This window comes from Hordeum vulgare, chromosome 6H (genome assembly GCF_904849725.1).
Source record: "Hordeum vulgare subsp. vulgare chromosome 6H, MorexV3_pseudomolecules_assembly, whole genome shotgun sequence".
NCBI lineage: Eukaryota > Viridiplantae > Streptophyta > Magnoliopsida > Poales > Poaceae > Hordeum > Hordeum vulgare.
Window position 1 is genome coordinate 61,303,007 of NC_058523.1, and position 17,041 is coordinate 61,320,047.

The 17,041-nt window shown below is 41.9% G+C and overlaps 1 pseudogene; it reads right to left on the reverse strand.

Annotated features, from left to right (window-relative positions):
- The window catches only part of LOC123405085, a 61,276-nt pseudogene extending 47,486 nt beyond the window's left edge, over positions 1 to 13,790 (reverse strand).
- Positions 13,791 to 17,041: the final 3,251 nt, after the last annotated feature.

A 17,041-nucleotide genomic window follows, 5' to 3' on the forward strand; every position in this document is an offset into this window, starting at 1 on the left:
AGGCATAGGTGCTCCATCATGGAAAGATGGCCGAGTCTCCGGAGTCCTCAAATCTGCAGCCAACCGTATTGATTTAAATCTATACTCATGCTCACAGTTTTGATTCTGGAGGTCATAGATCTAGGCTTGGAGGTGATCAATTCTGTCATAGAGCCTGGAGAGGTGCTTCCCGATGTCATTGGCATCGATCTTGTGCTTGTTGGTGAACTCTGTGATCATCATGTGGTTGGCGTTGAGTCCGCGTTCCACCATCCCTTGGCACTTGAAGACTTGTTGCTCCATTGCTTCGAGCCTCGCCTCCACACTTCCGGTCTTCTTGGGCCCCACAACATCACGGATGTGCAGCACCCCCTCACGCATCTCGATAGATTGAGGGTGTTGCAGCACTCCCGCGAGGTAGGGATTGATGATGTTCTCTAAGATCTTGTCCTTCGGAGCTTTTGGGGACGCCATAGCGATCTAGATCTGTCTGCACAACCGCTCAAAAAGAAAACAGAGGAAATTTGCATGATACGAGGGTCAGACCTTTCGGGAGAATATATAATGATTTTTTTAAGACCAGAAGGAGTACTCCACAAGAAAACGGAGTCCGGGAGGCACACGAGGTGGTCACAAGCCCCCCACGCGCGGCCAGGGGGGTGGCCCGCGCCTGACAGGCTTGTCGCCTCCTTATGCGCTTTCCGAACTACTTTAATTTTTTCTATTTTTCTAAAAATTCCAAAACGGAGAAAAATCCTATTGGAAAAGTTTTGGAGTCGGTTTACTTACCATTTAGAGAGTCTATTGGAAAAATTCTATTTTTCGTTTTTGGAGTCTGAAACAGGCTGATAGATATGCCTTATGTACTCCTCCGGAGTTATGGTATTGATAATATTGCTTTCAACATTTATGGGGGTACCTGAGATATAATGCTTGATTCTTTGCCCATTTACCACTCTCAGAAAATTACCTTCCGTGTTGTTGATCTTGATGGCACCGGAATGATATACTTCTTCAACAATGTAAGGACCTTCCCATTTAGAGAGAAGCTTGCGTGCAAAAAATCTAAAACGAGAAATATATAGCAAGACATAATCACCTACATTGAACTCACGTTTCTGTATCCTTTTATCATGCCACCTCTTAACCTTTTCTTCGAACAACTTGGTATTTTCATATGACTGAGTTCTCCATTCATCAAGTGAGCTAATATCAAATAACCTCTTCTCACCAGCAAGTTTGAAATCAAAGTTGAGCTCTTTGATTGCCCAATAAGCCTTATGTTCTAGCTCAAGAGGTAAATGACATGCTTTGCCGTAAACCATTTTGTACGGAGACATGCCCATGGGATTCTTATAGGCAGTTCTATAAGCCCACAGTGCATCATCGAGCTTCTTAGACCAATTCTTTCTAGACCTATTGAAAGTCTTTTGCAGAATTAGTTTAATCTCTCTATTTCTTAGCTCTACTTGACCACTGGATTGCGGGTGATAGGGAGATGCAATTCTATGATTGACATCGTACTTAGCAAGCATTTTACGGAAAGCACCATGAATGAAATGTGAACCAGCGTCGGTCATTAGATATCTAGGGACTCCAAATCTTGGGAAAAATAACTTCTTTAAGCATCCTGATAGAGGTGTTGTGATCAGCAATACTAGTTGGGATAGCTTCTACCCACTTAGTAACGTAATCAACAACAACTAGGATATGAGTATACCCGTTGGATTTTGGAAAAGGTCCCATATAATTAAAGCCCCAAACGTCAAATGGTTCAGTGACAAGTGAATAATTCATAGGCATTTCCTGACGTTTACAAATATTACCTATTCTTTGACATTCCTCACAAGACAAGATAAACTTACGGGCATCGTTGAAGAGAGTGGGCCAATAGAAACCTCATTGCAATACCTTGTGTGCAGTTCTATCTCCCGCATGGTGTCCTCCGTAAGCCTTGGAGTGACACCTCTGTAGGATCTGTCCCTGTTCATGTTCAGGTACACAACGTCGAATAACACCATCTACTCCTTCCTTATAAAGGTGAGGATCATCCCAGAAGTAATGTCTCAAATCAAAGAAGAATTTATTCTTTTGCTGGTAAGTGAAACTAGGTGGTATATATTTGGCAACGATATAGTTTGCATAATCAGCATACCTCGGTGTACTACGTGAAGTATTGATGACATTCAATTGCTCATCAGGAAAGCTATCATCAATAGGTTGTGGGTCATCAAGAACATTCTCCAATCTAGACAAGTTATGTGCTACGGGGTTATCAGCACCCTTCCTCTCGACGACATGCAAATCAAATTCTTGTAGCAAGAGAACCCATCTGATAAGTCTAGGTTTAACGTCTTTCTTTTCTCTGAGGTACTTAATAGCAGCATGATCAGTGTGAATAGTGACTTTGGAATCAACTATGTAATATCTGAACTTTTCACATGCAAACACGACTGCTAAAAATTCCTTTTCCGTAATAGGATAGTTGCTTTGGGCATTGTCTAGAGTTTTACTAGCATAGTGAATAACATTCAACTTCTTATTTTTGTCCTAGGACAACGCCAACAGCATAATCACTAGCATCACACATGATTTCAAAAGGTAGGTTCCAATCAGGTCATTGAACAATAGGCGCAGTTATCAAGGCCTTTTTAAGTATTTCGAAGGCTTCCTCACAATCATCGTCAAAAACAAAAGGAATATCCTTTTGCAAGAGATTGGTAAGAGGCCTAGAAATCTTAGAAAAGTCCTTAATGATCCTTCTATAGAAACCAGCATGACCAAGGAAACTTCTTATACCTTTGATATCTATGGGGCATTGCATTTTCTCTATCACATCCACCTTAGCCTTATCGACATCAATACCTCTTTCAGAAATTTTATGTCCTAAGACGATGCCTTCATTAACCATAAAGTGGCACTTCTCCCAATTCAAGACAAGGTTGGTATCTTTACATCTCTGCAAGACTCGATCAAGGTTGCTGAGGAAATCATCAAAAGAAGACCCGTAAATGAAGAAGTCATCCATGAAAACCTCAACAATATTTTCACAAAAGTCAAAGAATATAGCCATCATACATCTTTGAAAGGTGGCAGGTGCATTACATAAGCCAAAAGGCATACATCTATAAGCAAAGGTACCGAAAGGGCAGGTGAAAGTGGTTTTCTCCTCATCAGATTGTGCAACAGGTATTTGGGAGAAACCAGAATAACCATCTAGAAAGCAGAAGTGTGTGTGTTTAGACAATCTTTCTAGCATTTGGTCGATAAAGGCAAAGGGTAATGATCTTTCCTAGTGTCCTTATTCAATTTTCTAAAATTGATCACCATCCTATAGCCAGTAATAATCCTCTGTGGGATCAATTCATCCTTATCATTAGGGACAACGGTAATACCTCCCTTCTTAGGGACGCAATGCACCGGACTCACCCAATCACTATGAGCAACATGATAGATAATACCTGCTTCGAGGAGCTTTAGTATTTCTTTTCTTACTACCTCTTTCATCTTAGGAATTAATCTCCTTTGATGATCAGCAACTGGTTTGGAATCAGGATCGGTTTTAATCTTGTGCTGGCATAGAGTGGGACTAATGCCCTTAAGATCATCAAGAGTATATCCAATAGCAGCACGGTGCTTCCTTAGAGTTTTTAGTAACTTGTTTTCTTCATGCTCTGAGAGGCTAGCACTAATTGTAACAGGATATATCTCTTTTTCATCAAGATAAGCATAATTAAGAGTAACAAGCAACTGTTTAACCTCGAACACAGGATCACCCTTTGGTGGGGGTGGATCTCCAAGCAGTTCAACAGGCAGATTATTCTTAAGGATAGGATATTGTTCAAAGATAACTCTATCTATCTCATCCCTATCATCCATATTCATATCATTTTGATGATCAAGCAAGTATTGCTCTAAAGGATCAGTAGGGGGCACAGCAATAGAAGCTAGAGCAATAATTTCATCCTTACTAGGCAACTCTTTTCATGATGTTGTCTACCAAACTTGGAGAAATTGAACTCATGTGACACACCTTCAAAGCCAACAGTGACAGTTTGCTTCTCACGGTCAATATGAGCATTGACAGTATTGAGAAAAGGTGTGCCAAATATGATGGGACAAAAGCTATCTTGTGTGGTAGCAAGAACGAGAAAATCAGCAGGATACTTCGTTTTACCACACAAGACTTCAACATCTCTAACAATTCCCACAGGGCAGATAGTGTCTCTATTGGCAAGCTGGATAGTGACATCAATAGGTTCCATCTCAACAGGTGCAATCTTGTCTTTAGTTTCATCATATAAGGATTGAGGTATTGCACTAACACTAGCACCCACGTCACATAAACCATGATAGCAATGATCTCCTATCTTAACAGAAACAACAGGCGTGCCAACAACAGGCCTATGTTTGTCTCTAGCATGTGGTTTAGCAATTCTACAGCATCTACACAGAAGTGAATATCATGGCCATCAACATTGTTGGACAGGAGATCTTCGATAATAGCAATGCTAGGTTCAACTCTAATTTGCTCAGGGGTGTAGGTGTTCTAGTATAGCCTCTACGTATCACAGTTGAAGCTTTAGAATGATCCTTTATCCTAACATGGAAAGGTGGTTTCTCAATGTAAGCACTGGGAACCAGAGGATCATTATAGGCAATGACTTTCTCTTTAACTAGAGTAGGTTTAACTACATTGACTTCTAAAGGAGGATGATATTTAAACCACTTCTCTTTGGGAGATCAATATGAGCAGCAAATGATTCACACAATGAATCTACTATCTCAGAGTCAAGTCCATACTTAGCGCTAAAATCACAAAAAGTATTTGTTTCAATAAAGGATTTAACGCACTCAAACTTGAAATTCATACCTGACTCCTTACCTTCATCAAGCTCCCAATCTTCAGAATTGCGTTTAATTCTTTCCAGTAAATTCCATTTGAATTCAATATCTCTCTTCATAAAAGAACCGGTACCAGAAGTGTCAAGCATGGTGCGATCATCATGAGAAAGCCGAGCATAGAAGTTCTGAATGATAATTTCTCTCGAGAGCTCATGGTTGGGGCATGAATATAAAATTGATTTAAGCCTTCCCCAAGCTTGAGCGATGCTTTCTGTGTCACGAGGCCAAAAGTTATAAATATAATTCCTATCACGATGTACCAAATGCATAGGATAAAACCTTTGATGAAATTCCAATTTCAATCGGTTGTTGTTCCATGATCCAGTATCATCACATAGCCTATACCATGGCAATGCTTTATCCCTCAAAGATAAGGGAAATACCTTCTTCTTGACCTCATCCTCGGGCAAACCTGCAAGCTTAAATAAACCACAAACTTCATCTACATAGATTAGATGCAAGTCGGGATGTGATGTTCCATCTCGTGTAAAAGGATTAGCCAGCAGTTTCTCAAGCATACCCGAAGGAAATTCATAGAAAATATTTTCAGTAGGTGCAGCAGGTTGAGGAGCAACTCCTTGCGCTTCCGTTCGAGGTGAATATACCCCAAACAAGCTCCTCAAAGGATTAGTTTCCTTAGTGACAAGTGACAATAAATTTCAGCACACTATATAAATGTTTCCTTACCAAATTCCACTTACCAAAGGCGCTTCACTCCCCGGCAATGGTGCCAGAAAAGAGTCTTGATGACCCACAAGTGTAGGGGATCTATAGTAGTCCTTTCAATAAGTAAGAATGTTGAACCCAACGAGGAGCAGAAGGATCTGACAAGTGGTTTTCAGCAAGGTAATCTCTGCAAGCACTGAAATTATCGGTAACAAGTAGTTGTGTGGTAAGATGATTCGTAGCAAGTAACAAAAGTAACAATGGTGCAGCAAGGTGGCCCAATCCCTTTTGTAGCAAGGGAAAACCCTCAACAAACTCTTATAGGAGGTAAAGCGCTCCCGAGGACACATGTAAATTTCTGTCAAGCTAGTTTACATCATGTTCATATGATTCGCGTTCCCTACTTTGATAGTTTGATATGTGGGTGGACCGGCGCTTGGGTACTGCCCTTACTTGGACAAGCATCCCACTTATGATTAACCCCTCTCGCAAGCATCCGCAACTACGAAAGAAGAATTAAGACAAAGTCTAACCATAGCATTAAACTAGTGGATCCAAATCAGCCCCTTACGAAGCAACGCATAAACTCAGGTTTAAGATTCTGTCACTCTAGCAACCCATCATCTACTTACTACTTCCCAATGCCTTCCTCTAGGCCCAAACAATGGTGAAGTGTTATGTACTCGACGTTCACATAACACCACTAGAGGAGAGACAACATACAACACATCAAAATATCGAACGAATACCAAATTCACATGACTACTTATAGCATGACTTATCCCATGTCCTCATGAACAAAAGTAACTACTCACAAAGCATAATCATATTCATGACCAGAGAGGTAATGAGTAGCATCAAGGATCTGAACATATAATCTTCCACCAAGTAATCCAACTAGCATCAACTAAATAAGTAATTAACACTACTAGCAACCTTACAAGTACCAATCGGAGTCGCGAGACGGAGATTGGTTACAAGAGATGAACTAGGGTTTGGAGATGAGATGGTGCTGATGAAGATGTTTATGGTGAAGAGTCCCCTCCGATGAGGGGAGTGCTGGTGATGACGATGGCGACGATATCCCCCTCCGGGAGGGAAGTTTCCCCGGCAGGACGACCCTACCAGAGCTCTAGATTGGTTTTGCTCAAGTTCCGCCTCGTGGCGGTGGCGATTCCTCCTGAAAGCCTCCTCCTCATTTTTTCTGGAACGAAACCCTACTTATAGCAAAAAAAAGGGGGCAGAGGGCCAACAGGGAGCCCACAAGCCCCTAGGCGCGGCCAGGGGGGAGGCCGCGCCTAGCAGGCTTGTGGCCTCCTGCTGGCGCCCCTCTCGTACTTCTTCGGCCCAGTATTTTTTATAACTTCCAAAATAAATCCTCGTTGATTTTCACGACTTTTGGAGTTGCGCAGAATAGGTATCTCAAACTTGCTCCTTTTTCAGGCCAGAATTCCAGCTGTCGGCATTCTCCCTCTTCATGTAAACCTTGCAAAATAAGAGAGAAAATGCATAAGTATTGTACTGTGAAGTGTAATAACAGCCCAAAAAGCGATAAATGTCAACATGAAAGCATGATGCAAAATGGACGTATCAGCGCCCTCCTATCGCGCATCGGTCATGGGCTAGAGGGGGAGCATAGGATGGCTTTGCTCGTGTCTCTCTCTCTCCAGCAATAGGCGGTGATGGATGAGAGAAAGAGAGGGAGAAAAAGAGACAAGCGGAAGGGGAGGCGGGCTCGCGCGGAGTGGCGGTTCACCGCCATCGCCGGTGGCCGGCGTCACCCCTACCCCGCTGACATGGTGGTGCTGTGCGAGAGAGACCAGAGAGTGGCGCATCCGTTTTGACCAGCCGAAATGGGACACGACCGCTGAATCTGATCCAATGGCGGGAGGGTGCCAGTGGGAGCTGCTCGCCTGGTAGGCCGTCGGCCACTGAGCTGCGGGCTGTGGGCCGAGACAGCGTGCATGCCGAGAGGGACTCGACCGGCAGAGCTAGCCGGGAGCCACGCGGGAGTAGGCTCAGGTGCTGGGTGACTAGGCCGATTTCGGCCGAGACAACCCTGACCGTTTTATTTTTCTTTTAAATTTTCTGTGTTTTCCAGGTTTTTTATGAGAAGATTTTAAAATAGTTTTTCCATTCAAATTTAACCCAACGAAAATTTGTCTAGAAAATATAAAAGTGACAGAAATAAAAGATTTTGAAAAGTACAAAGTTTCATGAATGATATAGATGCTCTTTTAAAAGTAAATAAAAGTTTAAAGTGGAATTAATTTTTAAGAGCATGTTAAAGTAATTATTGAAATAATTATGATTTTGTTATTTTATGACCAACGTTGTTAATAACATGATCATGATTCATAATTATTGTAAAAGATGCTTTTATTTCTACTTTTGCCCAACGGTAATATAGATTTAAAGTGCATAAATGGTTGTATGTTTTAATTTTGACCAACGTTGGATTAATGCATGCAATTGTTGTTACGATCTCATTTCATTGTGGTTTTCATGAGGGTTTTACTTGATGAGCTACATCAAGGAGATTCCAACCGTGAGAGGTGACAAGTACTCTGAATGGAGAAAGAAAGTCGATATGGCCTTCGTCTGTGCTGAGTGGACTAGGCAGTGGATACTCCAGAGACGGTCAAACCTATAGAGCCTTTCAGAGAGGCAACTGATGATGATGCTGCATGGGATAAGAAGAGGAGGGATTATGCTCCATTGGAGATGTCATACACCCTCGACAACCAAAAGTAGCACACCGCCAACAAAAAGTGTATGACCTTTATAAAGAACACGACTGAGAACGCTATTGCAGACTCAATTGCAGAGTGTACTTCCGTAGGGGAGTACCTTGAAAAGATAAAGAGCCAGTTCATTGGTTCTTCAAAGATTTATGTCACTTAGTTGCTAAAACAACTGGTGACAGAAAAGTACACAAGCGGTGGACATGGCATAAGAGAGCACATCCTCAGGATGAGCAACATGGCAGCTAAGCTTAAACAGATGGATTTGTACTTGGAGCTCAAACCTGCGCTCCTTGTTCACGTGGTTATGGCTTCACTGCCAAAAGAGTTTGAGACTTTTATTGTGAACTACAACATGTCGCATGAAAAATGGGACATTGAAAAGACTATAGCCACGTGTGTTCAAGAAGAGGAAAGACTTAAAACCTCACATGGTGGTTCTCTGAACTATGTGAAGGATAACAAGAAAAGGAACTACAATAACAATTGCAATGGTTCCCCCTCAAAGCCACCCGGAAAAGCTCCCATGCAATATCAGCATCAGCAGAAGTTTTTTCCAATGGACAAAGACACTTGTCTCCACTTTATGAAGACTCGGCATTACAAGAAAGATTGCCCCGATTGGTTGAAGTCAATAATGACAGAGAGAGGTAACAACACTGTTTCCTTTGTAAATGAATCCTTGTTTAACCAGTTTTCGAAATCTACTTGGTGGATTGATTCAGGTGCAACTGTTCATGTTGCAAATTCATTATAGGGATTCCATTCGACACAGACTACATAAAGAAGCGAAATAAGCATTGAAGTTGCAAATGGAGTTCAAGCAGAAGTTGAAGCTGTCGGCGACATCTCCCTGGAGTTAGCTGACGGATTAAATTTTTTGCTGAGAGACGGTTTATATGTTCCTTCATGTCATAGAAATTTGATTAGTGTTTCATGTTTGGATAAAGACCATTATGAATGTTATTTTGGACATGGCAAGTGTGCCATATGGTTTAATAATGCTTATGCGGGTGATGCTTTACTTCGCAATGAGCTTTATTTATTATCACTTTGTGAAAAAGTGCATTATGTGTGTAATGTGAATGAGCAAGTTTCCGCGTCGAACAGAGAACAAAAGAAAAGAAAGAGAACTCAAGACTCATTGAAATTATGGCAGTGTTGCTTGGGCCATATTTCGAAGGGGAGAATAGAAAGACTAACTAAAAGTGAAATTCTTCCTCCACTAGAGTTCTCAGACTTAGAACAATGCAATGAATGCATTAAAGGAAAGTACGTAAAACAAATCAAAAAGGGTGCAAACCGAAGCAGACGAACACTAGAAATCTTTCACACTGACATTTGTGTACCATTTCCTGTGAACAGTGTGGATGGCTATGACTCGTTCATAACATTCAGAGATGATTACTCCCGATTTGGTTATATTTATCTAACCAAAGAAAGAAATGAAGCATTGGATAAATTTAAGTTATTCAAAGCTAAAGTTGAAAATCAACTTGACAAAATAATAAAGATAGTGAGATGTGAACGCGGGGGAGTACTACGGTTGGCACACTCCATATGTCCAAGTCCCTCGACCTTTTGCAAAAAAATACAGGAGACTGGCATAGTCGCCCAGTATTCAATGTCGGGCGAGCCTCTACAAAATGGAGTAGCTGAAAGGCGTAAGCATACACTTATGGATATGGTGCACAACATCATGAGTTACTCTAACTTTCCATTGGGATTATGGATGGAGGCGCTTAAAACCGCCATTCACATTCTCAATAGAGTACGAAGCAAATCGATGCCCGAACCATACGAGCTGTGGACAGGAAAAGTGTCGTCCCTGCAACACTTCAGGGTGTGGGGGTGCCCAGCTGAGGCGAAAATGTTTAATCCAAGTATTGCAAAGTTAGATCCCAAAATAGTAAGTTGCCACTTCATTGGCTATCCTGATAGATCAAAGGATTTTTGTTTCTACTGTCCATAAAGATACACAAAGTTTGTAGAAACAATACATGCAGTCTTCTTAGAGGACGAAATGATGAGGGGGAGCATGGTAGCTCGGAAATTGATCTTGAGGAGAAGAGGGTGCATGCACCTAATCCGATGATTCAAGAGCCATTTTTCTCTCTACCTGTTGTGACTCCAACCATGGAAACTATGGGAGAAGACCCAGAACCCGTCCTTCAGGATCCTACTGAACCTGTTGTTCAACATGAAAGGGAGGTGCACCAACCATTTTTAGAAGATGTGCGAGAAGTTGAGGCACAAAATGTGCCAGAGAATGAGGCACTTAGAAGGTCTAACAGAACTAGAAGATTATCTATTTCTACTGATTATGAAGTTTATAACAGAGAATTGGTTCATATGGAAGGTGATACCACTTCATATGAAGAAGCTATGGGAATCCCTCATTCATCAAAGTGGCTGGAGCCAATGAAAGACGAGATGAACTCGATGAGTTCCAACGAGGTTTGGTACTTAGAAATTATTCCTAAAGGAGCCAAAACAGTAGGTTGTAAATGGGTCTACAAAACTAAGTATGACTCTAATGGGAATACAGAAAAGTATAAAGCATGAATTGTGGCAAAAGGATTCACATAAAGAGAAGGGATAGATTACAATGAGACATTTTCCCCAGTCAAATGCAAGGATTCCTTCAGAATCATAATGGCATTAGTTGCATATTTCGATTTAGAGTTACATCAAATGGATGTAAAGACGACATTTCTAAACGGGGATTTAGAAGAAAATGTCTACATGATACAACCCAAGGGTTTTATCATGGAAGGTTAGGAAGATATGGGATGCCGCTTGAAGAAATCCATTTATGTACTAAGGCAATCCTCTAGACAGTGGTATCTAAAGTTTAATGATACAATTAAAAGTTTTGGATTTAAAGAGAATGTTGAGGATAACTGCGTTTATGCAAAGTTCAAAAATGGGAAATACATTTTCCTAATCTTGTATGTGGATGATACCTTGCTCGCTAGCAATGGTGTTAGTTTGCTACAAGAAACAAAGAAGTTTTTATCCTAAAATTTTGATATGAAAGATCTTGGTGATGCTTCATATGTTTTGGGCATTGAAATTCACCGAGATAGGAAAAATGGAGTTTTAGGACTATCACAACAATCATATTTAGAAAAGTTTCTTAAAAAGTATAATATGCATGCGAGTAAGGCCACACCTGCTCCTATAGTCAAGGGTGATTGTTTTGGGAAACTCCAATGCCCCATAAACCAGTATGAGCTCGATCAAATGAAAGCAGCAACATATACTTCGGCTGTTGAAAGTTTACAGTATGCACAAGTGTGCACTCGCCTTGACTTAGCTTTTATCACCGGGGTACTCGGTAGATATCAAGAGAATCCATGCATAGAGCATTGGAAGATGGTAAAGAAAGCATTGCGTTATGCGCAAGGCACAAATGACATCATGCTAACATACAGAAGATCTGATTCCCTAGAGATAAAAGGGTATTCAGACGCAGATTTTGCGGAAGACACAGATGATAGAAAAACCACGTCAGGATATGTGTTCACTCTCGCTGGAGGGGCTATTTCGTGGAAAAGATCCAAACAGTCCATAGTTGCATCGTCCATGATGCAAGCAGATTTTATAGCATGTTTTGAGGCCACCGGTCAGGTGATATGGTTAAAGAAATTTATACCCAACTTGAAAGTGGTAGATTGTATTGACAAACCACTAAAGATGTACTGTGCCAACCAGCCCGCGGTATTTTATGCTCACAACAACAAGTCGAGTAATGCTACCAAAACAATAGATATAAAGTATTATGTTGTGAAAGATAAAATCTAGGATCACACTATAAGTCTCGAGCATATTAGGAGAAAGGATATGCTTGCGGATCCGCTAACGAAAGGCTTACCACGCAATGTATTCAAGCAACACTTAGCCGACATGGGTTTAAGGGAAAGCCTGTGATTCCTGGATCATGAGAGGCCCAAAAGGAACAAAATTCGTTTCAAAATAGAGAGGTATGTAGTAGCTGTGTGATCCTATCGACAATTGAGCTATAACGATGAAACATGCTCAATGTACTAATCGGTGATGAAACTAGTAAGGTATAAACTTAAAAGTAAAGTTGAGATTAAGGGGAGAATGTTAGGTTGATCTCTTTCCCGTGTGGGCCCAATGGCCCGCCGGACTATTGACTCGCGTCCTTATTGGGGGCACCCAACCAAACTATGGTTGGTGGGCCCCTATAACTGCGCTATATAAAGAGGTGGGGTGCCGGACGCACATGGTACGAGGTTCACCGTGCGCCGTAGCCCCCACCAACAATCCCTACCGATCTAGGGTTAGCGCTGGCCAACGGGAAGCACCACCGCCGCCACTGCTCCCGCACACACACACGCTCACCGCCGTCACCCCAACCATGACGTCAGGCTCAGGATCCTCGAGCCAAGGAGAAGGTATAACCCATCTCCTACTCTCTACTACCACATATCTTCAACCCATCAGATCCAGAGGATCTATCAGCAAATACCTCAGCTGAGATAAACTTCCTATATTCTTTATATGCTTATTCTCCCACCAGATATTACCATCAAATAAATCCAATACACGCAAAGAACGGAAGTCCACAAGTGGGGGTATGTGCTCATCTTCTCCAAACACATTCAATGAGCGAAGATGTAACTTGATTTTTGCGATTTCATGGATTGCCCCTTTATTTTCTTGCCCACTTGATTGCATGGAGAGCCAACGAATCTTGCTTGGCAAAGAATTGCAGACACATCCATTTAAAACAAGGGCAAAGTTTTCTTCTTGTGTCAAAGATATTATAAGGTCAAGCACCATATCATGAACCGGGCAATAGTGTACAAGGCCATCATACCTAACATCAACTGGCTGGATCATATTTCTAGTAACAAGTCCATTGAAATAGTTCTCTGCTTCTTGATACAGATTTCCCCATTGCGTGGCAACGAATCCTTCAGCTATCCATTTCAATTTCAATTCTTCATAGTTGATACAGCGATACTCTAGATATATACATAGGTACAATAAACAAGTATTCTGGTGGTGTGGAAGATCCTAATAACTAATTAACAATATCTCTCTCATCCCTTTTCCACCATCAACACTCTCATATGAATGACGATTGCCAATCAAATCTTGCAGTTTCTCCCATTTATCCATGTTTTGATGTTTATTGGCTAGCAAACTCGCAATTGTAACTATATATAGCCAATGGTAGACCACCACATTTTTTTAAATCTTAAGTGAAATCTTCTCCACATGAGGAGGACAAGAGTTTTTGGAGGGGAAAATTCTTCTCAAGAACAATCTTTGAGAATCAACATCACCCAGTGCTGCCATTTTGTAGAGTTGATCACCAGAGTTAAAACAAAATAACTTGGCCACATTGGTAATGCGTGTAGTATCAATTATTCTGCTACCATTATGATTATCAGGAAAAGCTGCTTTCACAAATTTCCAATGTTCTTTGTCCCATGCATCATACATAACCATAAGGTACATGTGTATACTTTTTTGTATGTAATTTTTAAGATATTAAGTTCATTGACAAAAATAAAAGGATTTGCACTACATTTGCTTTTACTTTGTGAACAGATAACTAGTTGTGTCCGAAAAAAGTGACATCATAAAAAACACTTGATGATTTTCGTTTACCTAGATAGACTGTGATTTCAAAGTCCTCAACAGCATTCACTTATAGCTATTTCTTCAATTTGATATTTCATCTAAGTGAATGTGATCGGACCCTACTTTCCCTCTATGCTACTCTCACCCAGTCTATCCAATTCTTCATATGCGTTCTACTTGAAACTTTGTTCAAACTCCTCACTGCGTCCTTGTCAGCTCATGATTTTGTAACAAAATCCTCAAATCTTCAAAAATAATTTTTTTTGCTACACAGTAACTGAGCCCCACTTTCCCCGTTCGGATAACCACGATCTCCACCGCCTAGGTCGTAGGCTACACGTGTCTTGTGAAGACGTAGAGACAGAGCTATTTGGTCCGATACTTTCGCGCCAACAGCTACCACGTTGCTATAAATATGTCTCCATATCCCTTCGGTAAAATCTTCTTTGTCCCATCGCCCTCCTGCTACAGCAAAGCTCAAAATCCCTAGCGCCACCGCTAGAAGTCTCGACACCGGCGAGGAAAAGCTTGACTGCCTCGACCTCTCCGTCGCCGAAACCACGCCGGAACCGGACCATCTTCGTCCACCACCGCCGTAGCTGTCCTCTGTTGCCGAGTTAGGGCGCAGTGGACTCGCACCAAAGAGCATCTACTGCTACTTCCTTCTCCGTTCTTCGTGCGCGCTATCTAGGGTAAATAAAAACCCTATTTTTACAGCTCTTTCGATCTAATATTTTACCTTAGATATGTGAAATCTATTTTTCCTCAAGTATTCATCAGTCTCTTTTCCTCAAACACTTCTTATTCCTCAAATATTGATGAATTTCACTAAGCATCTAAAATCTTCACGAGATTCCTCAATTGTCCAAATTTTCGAATTTGTAGAACTCTGGAACCCAAGAACAGTGTGCTTAGACGAATTCCTCATCCACTGGTCAAATTCCTCAACTTAAAAAAATCATTTCATCAAATCTGAGAACGCATATGACCTCTCCAAATTCCTCGCAACTATACTCTGTTCACATGTACAAACATGTCAGCTGATGAATCTCTAGGTTCTCATCAACTTAACTCATTTGCAGCGTTTCTTGAAGAAAATATGCAAGTTTCATCAGAATCCTCAAGAGTTCAATTTCCTCAGGAAAAGCCTCAGCTGAAAAAAATGGAAGATGAAAGGAAGCAAAAGGGTGGCAAGAAGCTCGAGCAGAACAATGCCATTGATATCCCTGAGGATATATACTTGGAATACTTCACGCCTGATGAACAAGAGACTATGCCCAAGAGGAAGATAAGGCTTCAAAAGATAGAACGCCGGTGGGCTAAGGAGTGGAAGGAATACAGATTTGTCACTCCCAAGTACGCGAAGAAATTCGCTCTGAAGCCTCGTGGCAAACGGCCTCCTCTTGAGGATTATTAGGATGCACACCCCTCAAGCCTCAAGACAATTGATGACTATCCTGAAGAAAAGTCAAAACATTTGTCAAAGCTTCAGAAGCAAGCAGAAGCTGTTGTGAGGAAATTCAATGAAGAATCTGCTAGTGCTGCAACTGCCGCCACCTCCTCTGCAGCTGAAACTTCTGGTACGGCCATTCCTCAAATGAAGTATGTGCCATCGAAACCAAAGGCTTCAAACCCTCAGGAGAAAATGCCTCAGAAAGCTGCACCAGCATCAGCACAAAAATCCTCAGTACCACCAAAGGTTTCAAAGCCTGAATAGAAGCCGAGAGTGAAGCAACTGCCTACTGTCTCCAGCTCCTCTGTTCTGTCTACAACAAGCTTTGAGACAAAGTCTTCACCAACTCCAATGAAGACTAAGGTGACTGCTGGGAGAGGAACCAGACCAAGCCCTAGCAAAATCATCGAAGTCCCTTCTGCATCAGAAGGTAGTGATGAATATGATGATGAGACTCTGCAAGCCATCATCAGAAACAAGCAGGAGAGGGTAGCACAAGCTTCAGGCAGCTCCATTCCTCTGGTCATGGACCCAAAAGTCCTCTTGGATTACATCAACATCTGGTATGAGGACCCCAACACTCCTATCGATGATTTGAAGCTTCCCCCAGGCATCAGCCACATGGTGGCCACATTCATCAACGAGGCCAAGTGGAAAGAGCAGCAAGCCAAACAAGCTAAGGTTGCAAAGCTCAAAAAGGAGAAATTCCTCAGACAGAATCTCCTCAACCTGACGCGTGATGCACTTGTGTCAACACAGGCAGAATTGAAGACTTTGACTGACAAGTACACTAAGCTCTCTGACCATCAAAGTCTCAAGAACACTTTCATCAAAGTCGCTACTGACGTAGTTGATGATTACAACAAGAAGGTTGCCCCTCTAGAAACAACACCTCGGCCTCTGATTGAGGAACCAGCTGATGAAACTGCTCATGCTGAGGAAATCCCTCAAGAAAGTCGTGCTGATGAATCAGCTATTGAGGAAATTATCAAGGAAAGTCCAGCTGATGACTCTGCTACAGCTCGTGAAACTGCTCCAGCTCCTTCTAAGCCAGCTGATGACTCTGCTCTAGCTGAAGAAACTGCTTCAGCTGAGAAAACGCCTTCACCAAAAGCTATAAAGGTTAAGAAGTGACTCTGTCTGCATCAGACGTGAAGAAGAGAAGGGGCTGCTGAAAAGGAAGCCAAGAAGAGAAAAGCTTCCTCAGTAGAAGAATCAACTGAGGCCAAGCGCCTCAAATCACTTGATAAAAATGCACCTCTGGATCCTGTGCCTCTCAACGTTGCTCCATATTATGAGATGACTATCTTCGAGAGTGAAGACAAGGAGCACTTGACAGATGAGGACATGAAAAATGCTGTGTCTGAGGAACACACTGATGAGGAAATTCGGATTGATGACACTCCTCAAACCTTCATTCCTCCTGAAGAAACTGCTCAAGGATCGGCTGAACCAGCTGATGAATCTGGCTCCTCCACCAAACAAATTCCTCAAGCTGAGGAAAAACAAAGCGAAAACCCTCAGCCTGACGAAATTCAAAATCCTGAGCAAAATCCTCAACCTGAGGCTCAGGATGAAGCAATTCCTCCTCCTGAGCAAAATCCTCAACCTAAGGCTCAGGATGATCCAATTCCTCCTCCTGAGCAAAATCCTCAACCAGAGGCTCCCGTTG